This window comes from Oreochromis aureus, linkage group 3, assembly GCF_013358895.1.
Source record: "Oreochromis aureus strain Israel breed Guangdong linkage group 3, ZZ_aureus, whole genome shotgun sequence".
Lineage (NCBI taxonomy): Eukaryota > Metazoa > Chordata > Actinopteri > Cichliformes > Cichlidae > Oreochromis > Oreochromis aureus.
This window is the reverse complement of record NC_052944.1, coordinates 62,430,358-62,453,829: the sequence shown is the minus strand read 5'-3', so window position 1 is coordinate 62,453,829 and position 23,472 is coordinate 62,430,358. Positions and strand designations below refer to the sequence as shown.

General features: G+C 43.6%; 1 protein-coding gene and 1 long non-coding RNA gene across 2 annotated transcripts in view; both read left to right on the top strand.

Moving 5' to 3' along the window:
- Positions 1–8,966: 8,966 nt before the first annotated feature.
- LOC120434711 lies at positions 8,967–12,713 on the top strand. Its single transcript, XR_005609300.1, has 4 exons — positions 8,967–9,141; positions 9,843–10,137; positions 10,430–10,639; positions 12,310–12,713. It is a non-coding gene; the product is annotated as an uncharacterized LOC120434711 (long non-coding RNA).
- A 7,629-nt stretch (positions 12,714–20,342) lies between these two features.
- The window catches only part of LOC120436235 (zinc finger protein 235-like), a gene marked incomplete at its 3' end in the record, with an annotated part of 89,923 nt that continues 86,793 nt past the window's right edge, over positions 20,343–23,472 (top strand). Inside the window, exon 1 of the mRNA XM_039606876.1 lies at positions 20,343–21,566. The remainder of the gene's footprint in view (positions 21,567–23,472) is intronic.

Below are 23,472 nucleotides of genomic sequence, written 5' to 3'. Positions count from 1 at the left end.
TAGCTGATTTCCAGGCCATTCATGCTAGTTTGCTGCAGCTGCTGGACCGTGCAGAGAGTCTGCAGCTCAGTCCACCGCCCAGAGCCCCTGCTGTTCATCTCCAGTCACCCCCTGCTGAGGAGGAAGAGGACTGGCCTCCACCACCTCCTCCGGTTGTGTTCAAGGAGGGACCTGTCTCCAGTCAGAGCCCAGTCACAGACCGCATCGACACGATGATGAAAGAGCTCCAGGCTCTGAAGAGGGAGTCTATGACTGCACAGGAGGGCCAGATCATCCCCCCACCTGAATCTAGGCCGAGGTTCACTTCTCCTCAGCCGAGGCCCACTCACCCTCCAGCGCCGCCTCCGAGAGCACACCCCCCTCCATTGAAACCACTGCCAGCTCCGACTCCGTCCCCACCCACTCCTTTCTCAGCCTCCCAGATGCATAGACCCTCCGGCTTAGCAGCGGCCCCGGATATGACCTACAGGGGGCCTCGTCCGAGCATTCCCAAGCTCACACGTCGAGATCCTGGGGAATTCGCTCGTCTGAAGATGGCGCTAGAGAACTTACTGCCCCCGGAGAGTTCAGAGCTCTTCAGGTACCAAGTCTTGTTAGATCACCTACACCTGGAGGAAGCAAAGTTGATAGCGGACGCTTACCTCCACTCTGCCACGCCCTTCAGTGACACCATGAATGCTCTTAACGACCGGCTTGGGCAGCCCCACCAGCTTGCCCTGAGAAGAATTGCTGCTGTCATGGACTCACCTGACATCCGCCGAGGGGATGCAGCCGCATTCGAGCGATTCTCTCTCCACATCCAGTCGCTCGTGGGCATGCTGAAGACTTTAGGCCCGGATGGGGAGGTCGAACTCCAGTGTGGCTCCCATGTGGCTCGACTCCTTAGTAAGCTTCCTCCAGAGCAAAGAGCTGATTTCCGTCGGTGCATGTACAACCATTCTGGTAAGGCTTACACCCTGGACGACCTGGCTACCTGGTTAAAGTACGAATCCTGGTGTCAGGACTATGACAGCTTGCCCACTCCAACGATCACCAGAGAGAAGCCTGACGTCAGACCAAGTAGGCGCCCTGTTGCGGTTCTTCACGGTGCAGAGACCTCACCCAGGTCACTAGGTACCACTCCAAACCAAGCTAGGCCGCAGCCTTACTGTGCCTTCTGCGATAACCGTGCCCATCACCTGAGTCAGTGTCCAGAGGTCGTTAAGCTGAGTCGTGAACAGCTCACAAACTGGATAAAGACCAACAAGAGGTGCTGGCGTTGCGCTCGTTCCCATCAGGCAGCCCAGTGCACCCTCAAGAAACCCTGCAGCCTGTGCCAGGGTCGCCATCTGCAGGTCCTTCACGACGTGAATTCTAAGCCCTTAAAGACCCCTGGCCCAGCGTCTGTTCCCCCACGAGAAGGTGAGAATCCTACGGGCGTCCTGTACCTCGATCGTCCTATAGAGAGCGGCCAAGTCCTGTTAAAGGTTGTCCCAGTCGTCCTTCACCATAATGGCAAGACTCTGAGCACTCATGCGGTTTTGGATGATGGGTCAGAGAGGACTATGCTGCTACCCGCCGCTGCCCAGAAGCTTGACCTCCAAGGCACCCCAGAGACACTTCCGTTGCGCACTATAAGGCAAGATGTGCAGACTTTACATGGGTCGTGTGTGTCTCCTTCGAGATCTCCCTGGTGGCAAACCTAAGCAGCAGTATAAGGTCCATAATGCCTTCACCGCCACCCGCATCGACCTAGCAGAGCACAGCTACCCTGTGGAGTCCTTGCAGCGGAAGTACAGACACCTCAGAGGCCTGCCTCTCCAGTCCTTCAAGAAGGTCAAACCTCTCCTTCTCATTGGCAGTGACCATCCACAGCTCATCACTCCAACTGAAGCTGTCCGTCTTGGTCCACCGGGTGGTCCCGCTGCTATGCGCACCAGGTTAGGGTGGACACTACAGGGTCCCTCCAGCCTTATCGGTTCATCCTCGCTGCCACAACAGTGCCTCTTCACGACCGCCATCCCTCCCCAGGTGAGTGAGCTACTCAAACATGTAGAGAAGTTATGGCAGGTAGATGTCGTCCCAGTGCCAGAAGGCAAGGTGGTTACTCGGTCAAGAGAAGATAACTATGCAGTTAGCCTGCTAGAGCAGAGGACGGTCCGTGTAGAAGTCGAGGGCATCCAACGCTATGCCACCCCCCTCCTTCGCCGCCAGAACATGCCACATCTTAAAGCTAGCCCTGACGCAGTTATTCCTAGTTTGAGAAGTGTGGAGAGAAGGCTCCAGAAAGATCCAGGACGAGCTAAGATCTACAGGGCGGAGATAGAGAAGTTGGTCCAGGCCGGTTCGGTGGTTAAGGTGTCCCCCTCTGAGGTTGCTCAAGCAGATGAGTCATGGTACATCCCTCACCACCTTGTTAGCCACAATGGCAAAGATCGCCTTGTGTTTAACTGTTCGTTCCAGTTTCTAGGTCAAGCCCTCAACGAACATCTTCTACCTGGGCCTACCCTGAGCGCATCGCTCCTTGGTGTCCTCCTTCGCTTTCGAGAGCATGCCGTAGCCGTTAGTGGTGACATTAAAGGTATGTTCCACCAGATTCGCCTTCTTCCCGAGGACCGTCCCCTCCTGCGGTTTGTGTGGCGGGATCTGCACCCTGAGGCACCTGTGGCCGTTTATGAATGGCAGGTCCTCCCATTCGGTACAACCTGCAGCCCATGCTGTGCAACCTTCGCTCTGCAGCGCCACACCAGGGATCACACCGAGGGTGATGATCCACTACGTCACTCGGTGGGACGGTGTTTCTATGTGGATAACCTTCTCCAGAGTGTGCCAACCCCTGAGGAAGCCCGGGACCTAGTGGACAGGCTAAGAGCCCTCCTGTCTTCTGCTGGATTTGTTCTTCGCCAGTGGGCCAGTAATGAACCCAGCACCATTGGCCACCTACCTGAAGACCTCAGATCCACCAGTGCAGAACTTTGGCTCACTCAAGACAAATCAGACACCTCTGAGCCAACTCTGGGCCTTAGCTGGCACTTCCCCACGGACACCTTGGGTTACAAACACCGCAAAGTCAGTTATGGCGCCCCCACTATGCGGAACATTTATAAGGTTCTCGCAAGCCAGTATGACCCACTTGGCTTTATCCTACCGTACACCACCCGAGCCAAGATGCTGGTGAGGCGCCTTTGGGATCAGCAGAGGGGGTGGGATGACCCGCAGCTTCCGCCAGAACTGCTGCAGCAGTGGGAAACCTGGGAAGAGGAGTTGCCGTTCCTTGCACAAATCCTGCTTCCTCGCCCTTATCTCCCAAAGCACATCACGGAGTCAGTCAGTGAGAGAGAGATTCACATCTTCTGTGATGCGTCAGAGCAGGCTTATGGCGCAGTGGCCTACATGAGAACAGTGACAGGTGATGGCCGCTCACATCTGGCCTTCCTGATGGCTCGCTCCCGTGTTGCCCCTAAACGCATCCTCTCCATACCCAGACTCGAGCTGTGTGGTGCCCTCTCCGGAGCGCATCTCTCCCGTCTCCTCAGAAATGAGCTCACTCTGGACATAAAGAGAATAGTGCTGTGGTCCGACTCCACAACTGTACTCACCTGGTTGAGGTCCGAGTCATGCCACTTCAAGGTCTTCGTCGGCACCCGTGTGGCTGAAATCCAGGAAGTAACTCAGTCGCACACCTGGCGCTATGTGGATTCAGCCCAGAACCCTGCGGATGATATAACCCGTGGGAAGACCCTTTCGGAACTGGCCAGATCCAACAGATGGAGTCAAGGGCCTCCTTTCCTGCTCCTAAGTCCGGAACAGTGGCCTCCAGAGCCGAGCGGCACCCTGGCTGAGCCGCCAGGCCCATCTGAGCTCCGTAGAGAGACCTTTTGTGGAGTTTCTACCACCGTTGACCCCGCCACCTCGAACTTCAGCGGATATGACACCTGGGCGCAGCTGCTGGAAGCTGCTATTACGCAGTTGCATGGGGCGGCCAAAGGCGGTGGAACTTCATCAGCTCAGGACTATATTCAAGCGGAGATGCACGTCCTGAGAGAAGCTCAACAGGAGAGCTTTCCTGAGGAGTATCGACTCCTTAAGCAGGGGAAATCTATCAGCCGCAGCAGTCGTCTCCTTGCGCTGTCCCCTGAGTTTGACCGTGAAGATGAGGTTATCCGTGTAGGTGGACGTCTTCGCCGCTCTGAAGATCTTGCCTTTACCAACTCGCACCCCTTAGTCTTGGATCCGACACATCCGGTCACCCGCTTGCTCATCCAGGATGTCGACAGTCGTCTGCGTCATCCAGGGCCAGAGAGGGTCTTCGCGGAGATTCGGCGCACTCATTGGATCCTGAGAGGCCGGGAAGCAGTTAGGCGTTTCCAGAGGACCTGTCTTGAGTGTCGCAGATGGAAAGGCCGCCCGACTGTTCCCAAGATGGCTGACCTGCCAGTTGCGCGCCTCCGCCTTTACAAACCTGCCTTTTATTCGACAGGCGTGGACTGTTTTGGACCCTTTGAGGTCAAAATTGGGCGCCGTGTGGAGAAGAGGTGGGGCATCATCTTTAAGTGCCTTACTATCAGAGCAGTCCACCTTGATGTCCTAACCTCCATCGATACGGATGCCTTCCTAATGGCACTTCGTCGGTTCGTTGCCAGGAGAGGGGGACCCCAGCTGAGCTGTACTCAGACCAAGGGACCAACTTCCGGGGAGAAAGGGAACTCAAGCAGCTTTTGCAGCCATGACCTCTGACCTGCAGAAGCTCCTGGCTCCCCAGAAGATCGTCTTCCACTTCAATCCACCAGCGGCTCCTCATTTTGGGGGAGTGTGGGAGCGGGAGATTAGATCTGTCAAGACGGCGCTCTACACTACAGTAGGATCCCAACCCCTACAAGAGGAGGTCCTCCGCACGGTCCTTGTGGAGGTGGAGGGCATCTTGAACTCCAAACCACTAGGTTATGTTCCGTCCGACATCAGTGATCCTGATCCAGTGACCCCCAACTGCTTTCTGATGGGGCGGCCTGATGGGGCGGCCTGATGGGGCGCTTCCTCAAGTGGCTTACCCTAAAGAAGAGCTCCTGAGTCGCCGGAGGTGGAAACACTCCCAAGTGCTGGCTGACCACTTCTGGTCTCGATTCATCCGGCTGTACCTTCCGAGCCTGCAGCTTCGCCCGAAATGGCAGTCATCCCCCGCGGACGTCACAGAAGGTTTGGTGGTGATGATCATAGATCCTCAGCTGCCTCGCGCTTCCTGGCTCGTGGGTCGCATCTCCAAGGTCCACCCCAGTCCCGACGGGCACATCAGGTCTGCTGACGTCAAGGTGAAAGACAGGACCTTCACCCGACCTGTGGCGAGGCTGGTGGTACTGCCTGCCCTCCCGGACGAAGGCAAAGGACAATCACTGTGACTTTATTAGAGAAGTTACCTTTTGTTGTGAGCAAATGTACTTCATACATTTGGGGGCGGCTGTACAAAAGGCCCCGTAGTTGTGAGTTTTATTCTGTTCAGTTGTTCACCTGTAGTTTCTTAGAGTGGCCAGTAGAGGTCACCCCACCGCTTTGTATGAGAGAGGATTTGGGCAGGGAGATACGTGGGTGAAGTATATGAGCGTTTCCACTCCTGATTACCGGCAGAGAAGTGGTCATTTCATGAGAAGTGTGCGTTACTGAGCAACGTAAGTCTGTGATGGGTGAGGATGCGGGGATGAGATGCGTTTGTGACTGTAACTGAAGTTAGAGGGAAATGACTATGTTTCTGTCTGTGTCGCTAGCGAGTGCTAAGCGGAGCTAAGCTAAGCTAAGCTAGGCTAGCTCTCCTGCCGTGTGATTGGGGATAACTGTGTGCTGGGTTAGCTCAGTGGGTTTATATGTGAGACGTGGGTAATATATGGCTTATGGTAGCAAAGGGGATGTTAGTTTATTTCCCACCTGTGTTTCTGTTGATGTACTCTTAGTTACCATTGTGAACATTTCAGTGATGTACTGTTTTCTTTCTGTTCATTTTAGAGACCACACACACACACACCCCGCTCATATCCACACCGATGCACCTAAACTTGTATGTAACACCTGCTCCTCTGACTAGCCTGTTACCTCTGACCGTGTGAAGGCAATACAAGCGTCTAAACCATCCTTGGTGTCCTCATTGTCTCATTCCTGAATATCCATCCGGGCCTAGAGTAGTGTTCTGGCCGACACTCCGGGGAGTGGTGGCTGCAAACCTGAATCAACGCCTTACAGTCCTCGCATTCCGGGTTATCTACCCAACAAAAACAGTCCATAACAGGAACGTAGACTCTGCATCCACGGCTATTGTTTTGACTATTCTCCTTTGACTATTAGCTCTGATACACAACCTCCTCCGGTAACGTGCTGCTGCCGACTCTCACTAGCTTAGTTAGTGTTTTTTCCTTCCGCCTCACTTAGATCCCGCCTCCCCTACATCCGATTGGACAATAGGTTTACATCAACCAATGGGATAAAAGAAAATACAAGATTGACAACCCAAAATGAACTTGTAAACAACTTGAAGCAATACAGAGTTTTCCTTGTTTCACATTAGATAACAAACCTTTGGTTTTATTGTAACTTATAACACTCCATGAACACTTAAATTATTATTGGCTTCTATTTATTGTGATTTTAAACACATTTTTAACCATTTGAACTCTGTCTTTTAAACACATATATGAAATATTTACAATAAAGTCTCTACATGACAATATTTATATCCTTTTAACCTGTAGAGTCTAAAATAGATATTTGAGACCAGGCTACATATATATATATGTAAATATGTATATACATATGTATATATATATATGTATATATATGTGTATATATATATATGTATGTATATACATGTATATATATACACATATATATATACATGTATACAGTGTTGGGAAGGTTACTTTTAAAATGTATTCCACTACAGAATACTGAATACATGCCCCAAAATGTATTCTGTAACGTATTCCGTTACGTTACTCAATGAGAGTAACGTATTCTCAATACTTTGGATTACTTGATATATTATCATGCTGTTTACAACTACATGAATGTACTATTGCTGTGATTTATTACTGTTACTGAAGGTCCATGGCTCCGAAACGTAGTAAAGGGACCTCTGGCTAATCACGGTGGGTTCCGTGTTGGGCTGGTAGCAAAAACTAGCTTTACTTTGTTGTCTGGGTCAACTTTGCTTGCGGGAGACAGAGAGAGGCGTTGAAAGGCTGCTTCAACGGAACTTATTTTTTCGGAGGAAAACACGAACACAGTGTACAGTTGAGTCTTAATAGCTTACTTACAAATGGGCTCGTCAGGCACTCTTCTTGGCTGCTGTGGTTATTATTATATTTACATGCTTCCAGCTCCCGTTTTTGCTCCGTGACAGCTCGGACTTCCTTTCTCTCCCTCCCTCGCTCACAGACACATAACGGGTATGGTAGTCCATTCTCCCTGCAGCACGGACTACACTGCCCATGAGGCTACATTCTTTAGAGCTATGCCTGTAGCATTCTGCCTATTAGCTTAGCACAACAACAACAACAAAAAGGCGCTCTCTCACCCAGGAAACACGCAGAGAGAGAGCGCGTCACCCTGTAACCATGGCAACCGTAACGCTGCCGCCTGGAACAACAGAACGTAGCTGTCAAACAAACCCAAACAATCCTGACCCGCGACAATATGAAACAAGGAAAGTACCGCAGTGTAATCCATTTATTTCAACAAAGTAACTGTATTCTGAATACCACCTTTTTAAACGGTAACTGTAACGGAATACAGTTACTCATATTTTGTATTCTGAATACGTAACGGCGGTACATGTATTCCGTTACTCCCCAACATTGCATGTATATATATATATATATATATATATATACACACACATATATAAAAGTTATTTATATATATGTATATATATATGTGTATATGTATATGTATGTATGTATATATATATATATATACACACACACACACACATATATAAATGTGTGTGTGTGTACAGCATATATAAATAAGCCTCTCTCTATATGTTCTATATTTATGCTTATATTTATATTCTCTTTTTCGCCTTTTTTTTTTCTAATTTCTACTTTTTTTCAAATTTCTGTTGGTGTTCTGCTACCAGAAACTGAATTTCCCAGAGGAACCTACCTGAGGGATTAATAAAGTTCTATCAATCTAGCAAAAGTGTTCCAGTCTTTATATTAAGAGTTTTGGGAGTTTCACCAAACTTTATAACTTTTCAGTAAAAAAGAGGGAAGAGGTGAAGAGGTTAGTTATGTGTTTTCTGTAGACTAGTCCCTGAATACTAGTTAATGATTTTAATAACAGCAGAAAGGAACAGATTCTTAAACATAAAGTGTTTTAAATGTTTAAATCCCAATAAAAACCTGATTAAAAATAAGAGGACTAAAAGGTGATATAAAACGTGACCATCAATGTTTGCTTTTTAACGAGGCTTTCTTGGTCCTGTGACACACGATGAGCACATGGCTACCAACAGATCGATTTCTGTTAAGTTTTTACCTGCAGACAGATTGCAAATCTCTGTTTAACTTGGAGAGAAAATGTTGTTCGTTTCCTAATTTCCTGTCTTTAATGATGAATGTTTATAATAGATATCATGAGGTCAGTGTATGCACAAGTAATCCCTATGAGGTTAAAGCTCAGAATGCAGACTGTCATGTTTAGACTTTTGTATCTGTATGATATCATAGAGCAGCATCTCTAAAAAGTTATTTCATGATACCTGGGCAGGATTTTAGGAGATTATCTTTTGCATGAGCTAAACTCCTGGATCATTTTCTGCTCCTCATCTGAAACAAACCAACAAAGATTCTCCTGGTTTCTTTGTGAAAAAGCTTTTTCTCATGGTCTTCTTTATTTTAATCATTTCCCCCACAGCCTGTCTGACTGTGAGTCCCAGCAGCTCTCAGTTCTTTAAAGGAGACTTTGTGTCTCTGAGCTGTGAGGAGGACGACAGCTCTGCTGGATGGACTCTGAGGAGAAACACAAGCAAGGGAAACAGGACTCTGTGTGGAGATGAGTTTGGAAGATTAGACGGTATTTTATGCATCATCAACCACATCGTCCCTTTGGACAGTGGAGTTTACTGGTGTGAGTCCAGAGAGGGTCCCATCAGTAACATGGTTAACCTGACAGTCACTGGTAAGCTGAGTGTGTGGAGTTAGTGTTGATGAAGCTGTGTGTAAATGGATGAAATGCTGTAGTTTGTCTCTGTGTTGAGGTGGATCAGTGGATCAATATTTGGAAACTGAACTGGACTGTCGTAAAGACAGTCACATAGATGATGTGACATCATCTAAAAAAGGCAAACAGTGACAACAAAGTGAAAAAAAATTATCGATTGATAATTGAAATTGCACTGAAAACTGACACAGAGATGGCTGCTGGCACTGCGCTGCTCTGCTCCACTTTGCTGTTTGTCCTTGTCTTCATCTCTGCAGGTGAGATTGAACTGAACTGAGTTTCTCTCTGAGATAACAAGAAGTACAGGAGGATTATTTTAATCTGGATTCAGTTTGTCTCTCTGTGTGTGAAGGAGACACGAGGCTGGGTGGACACTTGCTTTCTCTCACATATTATGTTCACTTATTATCAGCACATGTTGTTGTTCTGTAGAAGCTAACATCTTGTAGTTTCTGACTCTTTGCATGTTTAGCATGAGGCTAAAATTCCCCCTCAGTGGGTCACTGGTGACCTGGTGGATGTTCAGAGGTTCATTAAATCCAACATGATTAAAAACTTAAATGTCAAAGGAAATAAATAAAATACTTAAAGTCAATCATTCAGTTCATAATTGTACTTTGACCTTTAACCTCTCTGCTCTGTGTTGTTTCCTCTTTCAGACCATAAATTCATCACAGCTGAGTCTGGACAGGACGTCACTCTGACATGTCGAGCTCCAAACAACAAGATCAAATTTTTAAAGTGGACAAAAGCTTACCTGCAGTCAGAAGTTGTCATTTTGCACTGGGATGGTCACTTTGATCCATTTTATCAGCATCCATCTTTTAAGAACCGGGTGGATCTGCAGGACAGACAGAATGTGACGATTAATGACATACGAGTGTTGAGCTGATGTGAGAGAAACACGCTTATGGGATCTCAGCAGCATCTACCTGAGTGTTGTTGATCCTCCAGGTGAGTGAGTAGAGTTGAGTGTGTGTGTGATCAGAGGTGAAGCTGCTTCCTGGTTGTTGATGTTTGTTTGTTGTATGGATGAGCTGGTGGATGTCAGAGGTAGACAGATGTTTCTCCAGCTGTTGTCTTTGTGGCTGCTCCAGCTGAGACACACCCTCACAGACACACAGCCCCTCCCCTCACTAACAGCTGGATCACTGTCACAGGTGACACACTCACCTGTCTGTGTTTCTGCAGGTTTCAACATTCACAATGTGACGACAACTTAATGACTGTGTTTACTTTATTTTAGAGAAACACACCACCACACCTCCACCTACATTGAGCAGCTCACCTCCACCTACATCCACACCTCCACCTGGTTCCACCTCCATCACTCTTCCTCCATCACTCTCTACTCCTCCTCTCTCTGTGCTGTTGCCTGTTGGATCAGTCTATGTTGTGGTTCTACTGGTGTTACTGGTTCTGCGGGTGAGACGTTGTGTTCACAGGAAACTTGAAGGTTTGTACATATTCGTTTTTAATCATTGTGGTATTTTGTTTCCATTCTGTGGTCATAATTTAGATTCTTAAATCATAAAAGTGTTTACTTATAGTGTTTACCATTATATTACCTGTTTTTTATGGATCTTCCTAAACTTTTGCAACAACATTAAAGCCTTGGAGGACATCAGTGTTCTCGAAGCATCTGACCTTCAGCTTCACTGTTAGCACCAAGAACAAAGCTGACCTTAAAAATGATTCAAGAAACAACATCGAGTTGAAGAGATTACATCTTCAAATCTAAAGTTTTTACAGCTTATGGAAGCCAAAGATTTCAAGCCCTGCTCCAATTATTTGGGTAAAGATAATAAATAAACAGGTCAAAGGTCAGAGTCACATGAATTAGGAAACAGTTCAGTTTCTTCAGTCTGAAATGTTTCAATTTCTTTGCTTGATCAGTGCACATTTCTCTCTCTGAACAACTTTAGTGATTCGCCTATGACCTGAAGGTAAATGGCCCAAAGAGCCAATCAGCAGCTCTGAAACAGTTTCAGCTTCTTATCACAGTAAAGATACAGTAAATTGTACTTGTCACCATTGTGACCATTGCATCAAATCTAAAGGTGTTTGTTGTTGGATGACATCACATTCAGCAGTGCTGTGACTGAGCCATAAATGTCAGAGCTCAGATGAGGCCCACACATGCGTGTTTGTCGGTACACACACAGTTAAGATATTGTCAAGAGATTTATTCTAAAGACACTTCTTCAGCTAAGAGTCTGAGAGTGAAGACACACACGCTGCAGATTTGACTTGCAAGGGCGGTCACAGAGCGCTCACATCAGAGAGTGGGGGCCCTGTGATCAGCGCTCTGTTACCGCTCTGGTCTTTATTTATATACAAAAAATAATACAGTGATGAATACGTCTGTTCATAGACAGAGGAATGTTAGTGTGTATGTGTATTGTTGGATACAGAAAGGGAGTGAAGATAAAAGTGTCCAGCTGTCCTCTTTCCTGGCAGGAGTGAAATAATAATAGCTTATTCAGCTATTATCGCTGTGAGAAAGAATTTATAAAACAGAAACAAGTCTTATAATGGACAACAGTGTAAATCATAAAAAGGTCATCATGGAGTATTCTTTCATATGCAAACTTATATCATTAAAAGCTTATACTGACTACAAAATACAATTTTCCATTAACAGATATGTAACGTGTTAACATGAGACATATGAAGAGACAGAACAGATAAAATGTCCTTTATATCCATCAGTGACTTTTATTCTTTTAAACTTGATCTGCATGTAAAACACAGCAGCTTCTTTTTGACTCGAGTTAGTCTGACACTGATGGAGCTTCTTACTGCAGTGTGTTTGAGTTTGGCTGATAAGAGTAACTGATAACAGTGGTCATGCATGTATGCTCTGCGGTAAAAGTGCATCAGTCTGCAGCTCTGTGGCCGCCCTTCTTCTTTTTCTCAGAAACATCCTGATTTCTTTGTTCTCACTGTTTTGCAGCAGAGGTGTTAAGATTAAAAATAAAAACTGTGAAAAGTTTCTGCTATTTATAAAAAGACACCATTTAATGCTTCTAATAAGCTTAAAAGAACAGAATGAAATGTCTCTATTGCTGTAGTGTAATAATATCACAGCACTGTTGCAGTAATTTTAATGTGTTTATTGTACAGAGACTGATTCAGCTGTGGTCTACTCAGCAGTGAGAACTGAAGACATCAGTCATGGACAAAGAACCATGAGAACAAGGAGGCCCAGGTACAGCTGCTCTTTATCTGTGACTGTGGACAGAGACAAGCTAGCTGCTCGCCCTGTTTACAGCCATCATGCTAAGCTAAGCTAACCAAACTACATCGTGACTCAAGCCCAGAGCTCAGACATCAAACTTCTCATCTTTCTGTCCAAAAACAAAACAAAAAAAAAGATTCCTTGTAAAGTTGAGCTTTTCCTTAAACTGTCCGTTATAGCGTGGTCTTCCTACTTATCTTGACACAATGCTTTAAGTCAACAGATTGTATTCAACTGAATTCTGTCATCTCACTTCTCCCAATTCAGATGCACTATCCTAGCTAGTGACTAATCAGAGGAAGTTGTTAATCAGTTTCATCTTAACAGTTTGGGACAACAATGAGACAACCCTCAAAACAGGAATGGTTTTACAGCTGGAGGTCACTGACATGTTCCCTTTCCCTCATGTATTCTGACATTTTTAACTAGTTAGGGGTTAGGGTTAACCCTGATATCAGTCAAAATATCGTCTTTTCATGAGTGGACTCTTAAGCTGTGGCTAAAATGATAAAATGCAGAAATTGTTGTAAACGTTAAACGCAGCTTTGTGTTTTTAGGGCTCTGAGTCAATGCAGGAAGGTAAAAATCTGTGTGGAGAGACAGGAGTAGGAAGTAAAGTGAGAAAAAAAACACGAGAACAGATTCTTTCAAAATAAAACAGGAAGTGATTAACTATAGAGACAAGGAGTAAACACAGACAGGGAGGCACAGAAATACTTAAGAAAACCAAAGAATCACCACAGAGAGAAGAAAAAAATAGAAACAAAGTGAAAATAGAAACATTCAGAATAACAATGAGTTCAAAGTGTGAGGAGGTCTGATGGGAATGACAGCATTAAAGTAACAGCGTTACTTTTTCAGTAACTAGTAATCCAACTAATTACTATTTCTATCGTTACAACACCGCTACCATTATTAAGAAGAAAATGCAGTGCAGACACGTTACTATTTTTCAACACACAGACGGTTGAAGCTGTCTTCAGCTTACTGGGAGCTGGAAGGGGTGAAAAAATCTCACCAGTGCTGCTGATTGGCTGAGAAAGAGAAGTAGTCACGGTAAACCAATCACATGAGCAATTTAAGATAACATAGCAACAAGATGCTGTGTCAGCCGAAGACAACCCTGATTCTCCATTTTTGTGTAAAAAGTGTGGATTTCAAACTATTTACCAGTTTTTAAATTGTGTTGATCGGCCATGTAAAACCAGCCTCATGATAAAAACAATATTTTTCCTGAATACTATCGTTTTATTTACTTCTGGACTTTTCTAAGGAAAGTACTCTTCGAAAACTCTCCAAAAAAACCAAAAAAACACCTTTTCTATTGTCGGAAAAATGTACCAATCAATAAATGATATGGCAACATGGCATTTGGTTATTTAGGGCAGAGGGGAAAGTTTTAGGAGTGACGGTGGTGAGAGAGAGAGAGAGCGAGTTTTGAGATGTGAGAGATTTGTGACATTTAGCGTGTTTGGAGTGTGTAGTTAAAGTGTAGTTAGTGTGTTGTGTAGTGGATAGTTTCGTGTTGTGTGTCAGAACAATGAGACGACTGCTGAATGTCACAGTTTCTGCCACAAAGCCACCAAAGGCAGATTACAGTGTAAACACTGTCTCCAGGTGGAAAACAGGAGGAGTGACGGTGCATTTACACAGAACGCCATAGACGCGACCAGAGCTTCAGGTTTACATGTAAAGTCAATTGAGGAGCGAGATGAAGCGAGATGAAGCGCGATGAAGCGCGACTGGGGGTCGCGTGAAACTTCAGAAGCAGATTTCCGTCGCGAAAGCGCTTTTCTGCCTGATTCGCGCAAGTAGCGCGACTGATGCGTTTGAAGCACGAAGTAAGATACACACTGCAGTTTGTGTGGTGCATTTTGTGCATTCGCGCTTATCACACCTACCGCTCGTGTTGGAAAAATCTTAACTCCAGCATCAAGTCGCGCCGCGACAACCAATCAGGAGCCTGTTGACATGATGCTCTGACCTAGTTCAAAGGGGCGGTCCAGCCAAAGCCCTTCATTCTAGCAATCAGTAGTTTTCTGATGAGGCAGCAGGCTCTCCAGGGCAGAAACAATGTTCTTATTTTTCTCCTCCTTCTTCCCGAGGCTCTTCCAGCTAGGGGCGTCTGGCGCTTTTGGTCGCATCTATCACGTTCGGTGTGAACGCACCGTGATACACCTCATGCTGCCAGGCCTGGAACACTGGAACACTTTCCCATGTTGCTTGTCTGTGTTTATTGTGATATGGTGTGTTGATATCTGTGCATTCCTGTATTACCCTTTTGTGTTACACATTTCGATGTTGTTTTTTTCCTCGCTACCTAGCCTGACCTGTCTCCCCAATGTGATGTTTGTGTATTGTATGTACGGTCGGCAAGGTCTGTCATCTCAGTTGTGGGCAAAAGACCTGCAACTGACAAATAAAGGCTATCTCATCATCTCATCTCAAAAACTTCAGATTTTAAGATGTTTTCATGCAGTGTGTGATTTTGTGACACTTTATAGCGTCATTGTGACGTCGTATTGAAAAAATAAACTGTGTGTTGTTCAGCTCTCTTTGTGTCCTTTCATATCAGATATTAAACTCCACGTGGTTTCTTTACATTAATTTTGAAAGTCAACTTTGACCTTTGGCCCTAACAACAAAGGTCTACACTGCTAACACACAGACAGACAACATGACAGTGGTTGTGTGTTTGTTGTCACGGCAGCAGCAGCCATCAGTGACACCAGCACACAAAAGCAACACAACAGCAGGTTCAAACACTCAAAGAGCTGCATTACATTTGAAGGTGTGACTGGTTGGCTGAGCTGTTTGATGTTATGTGTCAGAGTTCAGCTTCACATGTTTGAAATAATAACACATTTCTGGGAGCAATAATGACAGAATAAGGAACAGGACAGACGATGACGACCTTCTTCTGTTGGACATGTGCACATCAGTTATATGCATTGATCCAGTGCTGTTTCACAAGTACACACACAACAGGAAGCGGTTACTGCTTACAGATGAAGGTCATGTGGAGTTAACATCTGATTTACTGTTGACTGGTTTCATCTGTGAAAACAAATCAAATGAAATGAATTGAAGAAAACCTGTCAGACTTTATCTGACACGATATAAAGAAGAAAATCACCTCCATCACAAAGAGGAAGTGTACTCAGTCACTGCCCTGTACGCTCATTACAGTCATGTGATTTCCAGGAAGTGCTGCAGCGCTGCATGCTCTCTCTCCCTGTAGACTATTTTCTGCTGCTCGTCTTTCATCAGTTTTATATCAGCTTTCTTCTGCTGCTTCTCTGTCACTGAAACTTTGGACAAAGTTCTCCAGAACAGCTGTGGTTTTATGGAGGCTACAGCTAAATGCTGCCTCCTCCATAGTACAACATACATGTTTATACAGTGACATCATTTTGGCTGATGATGGTCTTTAATGTTTGTGAGAACATTAAAGATCAGAGACACGTGGAGCACGAAAACTAGAATAAACAACTCCCACTCCTGCAATTACATCAATCAAATAACTCTAAGTTAATTTCACATATTCAGACTTTATGCGATTTAAAACAGCACACATCAACACCACATATGAGCGAGCAGAGTGAGGAATGAGGTTTTGACACACCAGCGTTCTCCATTCTGGGGCTGGAGGCTGGGAGAAGGACTCCAGCCGTCTGGTTGGGTTCACTCCTGGTGGCTGCTTGGCTGCCCGGTGAGCACTTATTATTATTATTTATTATTTACTGTTATTTATGCATATGTTGGTAGTTGCTGTGGTTTGCCTACTGTTATTTTTTCTCTCTCCCTCTCCTTCTGTTAACTTTCTCCCTTATGTTACCTCCCGGCTCAAAAGCTGCAATATAAATAAGGAGACGAACACTAGAATTTCAGTGAAAAGAGGTTTCATCTTAAAATGCAACGCAAGTTGGCTAAAACAGCTGGTATCACCTAGGCAAGGACTAATGAGCCTCTCTGAAAGCCTGTCTCAGGTAAGCTTTTATCCACACCTGACTAGGTGTGGTCTATTAGCAACAGCTGAACACACTGAGGAGATTGGGGGCTGCAGAGGGGCGTAACACCTCCTCCCTCAAAAGGTTCCTCTAGGAGCCGTAAATGAATTAAAAGCCCCTCTGAAGCCTATGCTGCGGCTTTTGAGCCGGGTCGTAACACTTCTCTTACTTTGTTTTTGTATCTCCTGGTCTTGTCTGTTGTGATTCAAGTGGAACGTTATACTGTAATGATCGACTTGGGAACCTAAATCTGTTTGGCATCTTTTGGCCTTCAGACAACAATTCAGATTTTTACGCTGCTGAACAGGGAAAAATATGCAGATTTATGAAACGTGTCCATAAAAGGCTGAAAATGTGTTTCACACAGACCTCATAGTCATCTGTGAGCAAGTCTCAAAGTCTGTGAGTTTGTGGTTTGGAATCTGTTTATTGCTGCGCCACATTCACGGTCATATTGACTTTTCTGATAATAATCAGAGAGGAAGTGCTGAACTCCTCTGAGCTGTTACAGGAACAGATGTTGGCAGATGTGTCAGTGACAGAGTTACAGTTAGAGAGGTCAGTGAGCAGGATTTCTATCAGGATTCATGTCAGAGTTATTATAATGATGTCTGTTGGTTCACACTCACGGCTGCTTTGGACTGATTCCAGCTCAAAGAGCATCAACATGTTTTCATTTTTCCATCATGATGAGGAGCAGAAACTCTGAGGATTCTCCTGAACTCCTGACTACAGTAAGTCATCCCACAGCTTCTGCTTTATATTCTCCATATTATTCAGTAAATTATAGATTATTACTGATAATCAGACACTTCTGTAGTTCATCTGTAGTTAAGTAGAAGTACAGAAGTGAAGTCAAAGTGAAAAGGACTCTGAAAAGTAATCAGAGGTTAAAGTGAGTGTGACAGGTGGAGGAACCCTAAGACTGAGTGTAGAGGTGCAGCGTGGGAAAATGAATCACTTAGAAAAAAGTCACAACAATAATCAGATGAAGCGTCCACACAGAAAAATCCAGAAAACCACCGGATCAGTCTGTGTTCCTATTTCTGCACTTTTTGCTTCCATAAAAGTTGAATGCTGCCTCCTCTGTACTAAAATACTTATTTTGAGGTGGTTTGTCTGATTGTTAAGTTTGTATATTTTTGTTGTTCTGTGGAGATCTTTGAAGAATGAAGACATTTAATGATTTAATCCTACTTTGTATTTACATTCTCGTTACATCAGATTTATTTTTGATTATTAGTCCACCGTAGCAAAGGTCATGCTAACGTGAACACCGCGGTCAAGTGAGCCGTCATTTGTGAGCCTGTGGTCGCAAATTTTGAAGCCATCCTGATAACCTTTTCCCACCAACGATGTGGAGATCCAACCCTTTTAGATCCAATTAAAATCAAGACACTCAAAAAGATGCTCTGTAAAAGAGTAGAATTCTTGGAACAGAGTTTAATACACTGAATCATATGAACAGCAGGAAAAATACATACAGACATTTAGCAAGAGAATTACAAAGCAGAAAGCAAGCAAAGCAAAACCCCGGGGTGTACAGCCTTAAGCACAGACAGCAGAGCAACACAGAGACGGACAGAGAGTAACAGCAGAGGGGGAAAAGTGCTGGGGTGTCCTCTGGTCCCCTAATATACAGGGACCAGTATCCCCGCCCCCTGCTGCTGGGTAACTTTCCCACACGCCCAAACACAGCTGCAGGGGTCAGGTACAGGCCAGGGTACACGCAGGGCTCTGGCTGAGGGCCCAGCCCAAAGGGACACCCTTAGGTTAACCCTTTGCTTTGCCTTCTGACAATAGGTCACAACATGGTCAAAGGTCACACATTAATCCTAATTATTAAATCTTCACAATATATAATCTTATAACTACATAGGTTCTTAAAACACTTCAGTGTAGTTCAAAGTGTGTGTGTGTGTGTGTGATTATATCGTATGATATTTTATTGTGATGTATGTTTCCCTTTTCCCTGGGGTGGAGACGAGCAGACCGCCCCTGGCTTTGCAGCAGCAGGGAGGACCCGCATCCCAGACCCCAACTACTCTGCTACAACACATGTAGTCTGACTCTTGTCTCATGATTTCATGTTTTTGTGACTATTGAGTGAATTACTGAGATTGCTCTAATATAGCTTAGTACTTCATAGTTCAGCTCTTGTTCATAGTGTCCCACTAATGTTCTAGTATTGAATCTTGTTACTCTGAGTCTCTTGCTTACCATAGTGTGGGTTAATTTTCAGTTTCTTAGTCCCCCTGAGTTTGTAGCATTGTGTGTTAGTGTATGGGTTTGAGCAATTCCAGAGGGTACATTCATTTGCCTCTCACCTTTAGTTCATATTTAGTGATTTTGCCAAAATAAAATCTTGTTGTACACTGTTCCTCCGAGCCTCTGTGTGGTGTCTGCATCTGAGTCCTCTTCCTTGTGTTGGCTGCCCGGTCGTGACAGAACCTGAAGTTGTCTGATGTTCATGCTGATGAATATGGCCACACCGACACATATTTCCTTTCAATTTGGTTTTCTACTTGTTTTCTATCTTTTTAGTTAATTAACTGATTATAATTCTCCAGTTTTGCCACCTATTTCATTATTTCCAAAGATATGCACGTACCACAGTAACAGTATCTTTAGTAGTAGCTCGGGACCTGATGATAAATGTGTAAATGTGTGTCTTTCTGAGATTTATTGGTAGAAACCTTTGTAGAGAGAACAACACAGTATGAACAGTCTTCTCACAGGTACTGATAAAGAAACAAATATAGAGTTTCTCTTTAATTCTGCTTCAGTTTGTTTTCTGTAATCTTGAACTTCACATGTTAAGTTTGCAGATGGTGAGCTTAAGTTGCCAGAATGTAATTTTCCTACAAAAATACAGGCTAAGTGTGTGCCTGTGTTAGTGTTTTAACCGAGGAAGCTCAACAAAGCCAGTCCTCCTTTGTATTAATTGACTTGACAAAACCAGCAAACCCAGGTGAGAGATAAAGGTTATCACAACATTGGTTATCTGTGTTCTCGTATTTTGTTCAAATACAGGAGACATTACAGTCACTTTAGCAAAATGTATTTTAATAGTTGAAGGTTATTACCTACAAATATGACTGATCGGTGTTCTAGTTTGAGCCCTGCTAGCTCAATCAACAAAATGCAGTGAATGAACAAAAGAGAACTCTAAATCAAATCAATACTTGGTGTGAACACACTTCAAAACAGCATCAAGTCTTCTAGGTGCACTTGCACATTTTTTTGAAGGAACTCGGCTGGTAGGTTGTTCTAAACATTTTGGAGAACTGAGCACAGATCTTCTGTGGATGTAGTCTTCCTCACATCCTTCTCTCTCTTCATGTAATCCTGGACAAACTTGATGATGTGCTCTGTGGGGGCTGTACAATCACTTCCAATACTTCTTGTTCTTCTTTACACTGAAGATAGTTCTTAACAACTAATCTTACTTGCAGAAAAAAAAAGTTGGTGCCAGAAGAACAGAGAACAAAGTATGAGCTCAAGATTATATATATATTGACTAATCAAAGTGAGCTTAAGGTTCTGTATAATTAGTGTTTATTAGTGATGTCCTTTGGTGTATTGCAGCCCTTAGGATTAAGTTTTACTTCAGTGCAGTTCAATGATGGATGGAGGGAATTTTATTGTAGTCACAGAGATCCTTAACAAGGAGGAGAAAAAGAGATACACTGGATCACAACAGTAAATTCTAAGAAAACAATATGTATTTAATTTTATCCAATCCGATCCAAACCATCTTTATTCATAAAGCACTTTAAAATACCCAACACAGGACCAAAAGAATAAAACAAAATGGTAAAAAATACATAAATAAAAATACATAAACATTAAAAAAGCCCTATATTTAAAACAAGATAAAACAGCATAGAATCAAATAATAATAAACAAACAAACAAACAGGAGAGGCCTGTCTTATCTCTAAAGGCAGATTGTTCCACAGTTTTGGTGCTGCTACAGCACAAGCACAATCTCCTCTAGGTTTATGCTCAGTTCTGATTACATTAAGGGACAGTCATCAGCTGGCATCTAAATACACATTTAGGGCGACCAAAAACCATCACCTCAGTCTTTTTGTCATTGAACAGATTTATCCAGAGGAGAGATGCATCAGTAAACGATTTCATCCTTTAAACCTGAACTCTGTGAACGGCTGACTGTTCCATGTGCTAAAGAATAGAAAACATTATTTCCCATCAGACCATGAGCAACATTCAGGCATCTAACACAGTAACACTTTTATTCTTTACATATTCAGCAGAGAGAGTTAGCTGTGTGCACTACTAAAAAAAGGCTGTTCTAATTCTCAGCACCGCTCCTCTCTTTCCCTGAGTCCTTAGCAATTCTCCTTCTCACGATGACGTTTTCCTCGAGGCCAAGGAAAGAGTTTAGGGAAAGGAGATAGGCGCTAACTTTGAAATAACAACCCACGTGGTTACGTTGTGCAGCTGAGTCACGTGACCACACAGCCACAAATCACAGCAGAGCTGGGGAAAGGGGGCGAAGCAAAGTGTGTGTGCAGGAGAGGAGTGTCACTAGTTCACTACCCGATCCGTACGGAGGAAACCGGAAGATGGCGGACTGAGCAGTCGCATCCGTCTGAACTCCTCACTAAAGTCCCGATGTTTTCATCTGGAAGTTATTTAATCTACTCCTTTGAGTTATATTGATAACGTTTCAGCCCGAACATGAAGAAAAGCAACAACACGAAACCTCCGGCAGTGAAAAACCTCCCTTTCACAACTCAAAGAAACAGCGAGCATGACTACTCAGCCCCGATGGAAACGGCTAATTCCAGCAGCAACAAGAGGGACAGACTGTTAACAACCCCTGATAATACTACCCGATCCGTACCGGAAACCCGATCGTTACCCCGCATGCGCGAAAGGTGTCTACTTCCGGTTGAAGCATTTTACGATAGTTACGGTCAGAGTATCTGTTAAGATGTTAAGAATAATAAGTGTCTCTTAAAATGTTTACGATAATTTGACATTTAATATAATGTAGACAAAAACAAAAAAATAAAAAGATAGTGATGGATTGGGACTCCCCGATACTTACTGCGCACGTGCAAAGTTGGACCGTACAAATCGGGTTTGTGGGCTCATCTAAAGGTAAGCACCGAGCTAACTTTAATGTGGGTTCAGTTTATGTTGAGTTTATCTCTGTTGAGAATAATAGATCGCTTGGTATACAGTGGAGTTATGGGGATGTAGAGAACACATATGCAGGTGGTTACATATGGTTAAAATGATTCAAATGCAGTAAGTATACACGTTTTACATATAAATATAGTCTATAACTTAGTTATTGTCTGTAGCCCACATAATTACACACTTTAGTTACATAAAACATGTGAGTTTTGATATTATGTACTGTATAGCCTGTAAAATAAGTTTCAAACTGTTTTTTGTTAGAAAACAATCACATTGTTAGAGCTTAAATTACACAAAGTGTCAGAAATCTGCACTGTCATGAACAAAAGTTGAAACCTAATTTTTCATGATTTGTTGGATTAACTCACTGAGGTCTGAAATACAACCGGCCATTTTTGACTCCCTTGCCTTGTTTGGTATCATTCTTTTCAGCTCAACTGAATTTAGTTATTTTTTTCACTGACATACTGCACTAGTACTACTATTACTATTAATATTACTATTACTGATCTGAAATCTCACAAAGAACTTAAAATCCTAGTAGTACTTTTTTAAATGTAAAACAAACACATGCATGTTGAGTAAATTTTTATAACTTGAAATGCAAATATAAATTGTACATTTTGTAAACATATACAACTATTTATCTAAAAATGCAGCCAATACACCTGCCGTTTTTTTTTTCATTTTGTACAACCATTTAAAAATATTACTAAAACTAAAATGAGGGAACAATCAGGTGTCGCAATAAGATGCCCCACAAATGATGTGTGCCAGTTAAAGAAAAGTTTGTCCACCAAAATAGGGCTGTTCATATAACGATATATATCAGATGACGATATAAAAACGTCTATCGTTTCATTTTACGCTGTCATTTGTTTCGTGGTGTCGCAAAATAAACTGTTTACGGCAATATTTTTTTCATTATTTTGATGGTCACTGTAGTGGCTGTATTAATTTCCTAAAGTTCTCTCTTTCTCTTATATTTAATATAACCACACTAGGGCTGGGCGATATGGCCTAAAATTCATATCGCGATATAATTTGAAGCACGTGCGGTAACGATATATATCACGATATATTCTTTTCTTCTGTAAAACGTATTTTCCACACTATAAGGCACACTTAAAATCCTTTAATTTTCTCAAAAATCGAGAGCGTGCCTTATGTATGATTTCTGGTTGTGCTTACTGACCTCGAACCGATTTTGGCTTGCAGAAATCTGTTAAAAAATGTTTTAGTACAACTTTGGTAAGCCGCACTGCCTAATAGATTATCAGAGCATTACGGCTGCCGTAGTGAGGAGCTTCGCTGAGTAATCTGGGTCCAAAACTCCGTCCCCTTCAGGTCCCAAAGTCAAACAACACAGAGTTAAAAACGGTCTAAATTCTTTCATCTTTAATAAAATCATCAGCGTTGCTGCTCTACCAGGTGTAATAATTAAGTTTAACATCCAGGCATCCATGAAAACAGAATTTGTTAAATTTAACGGAGTTAGATGTTAACAGGAAGTTAGCTCGCTAGTTTCCACCTAAACATGACATACCATGTTCTGACTGATAAATTTTTGAAACTGATTAAAACGTACAGCTCTAGTACCACTTCAAACATAAATGAAGACAGGAAACTAAACAGCAGTGGCGTTTACAGGGTTACTGAAGTTGGACTACCAGGTATATAATGTGCTACGTGATTGCTAGCGACACAGCTATGTTAGCATAACATTAGCACAGTGAAGCTGGAGGATGAACGCTAACTTTTTTTTCCACTCGATAAAAGTTAACGTGAGGGATTCTGGTGGTCAGGGACAAATGCAATCGCATAGCAGGATGCTATACACGGGCCAAACTTCAGTCAGGAAAAC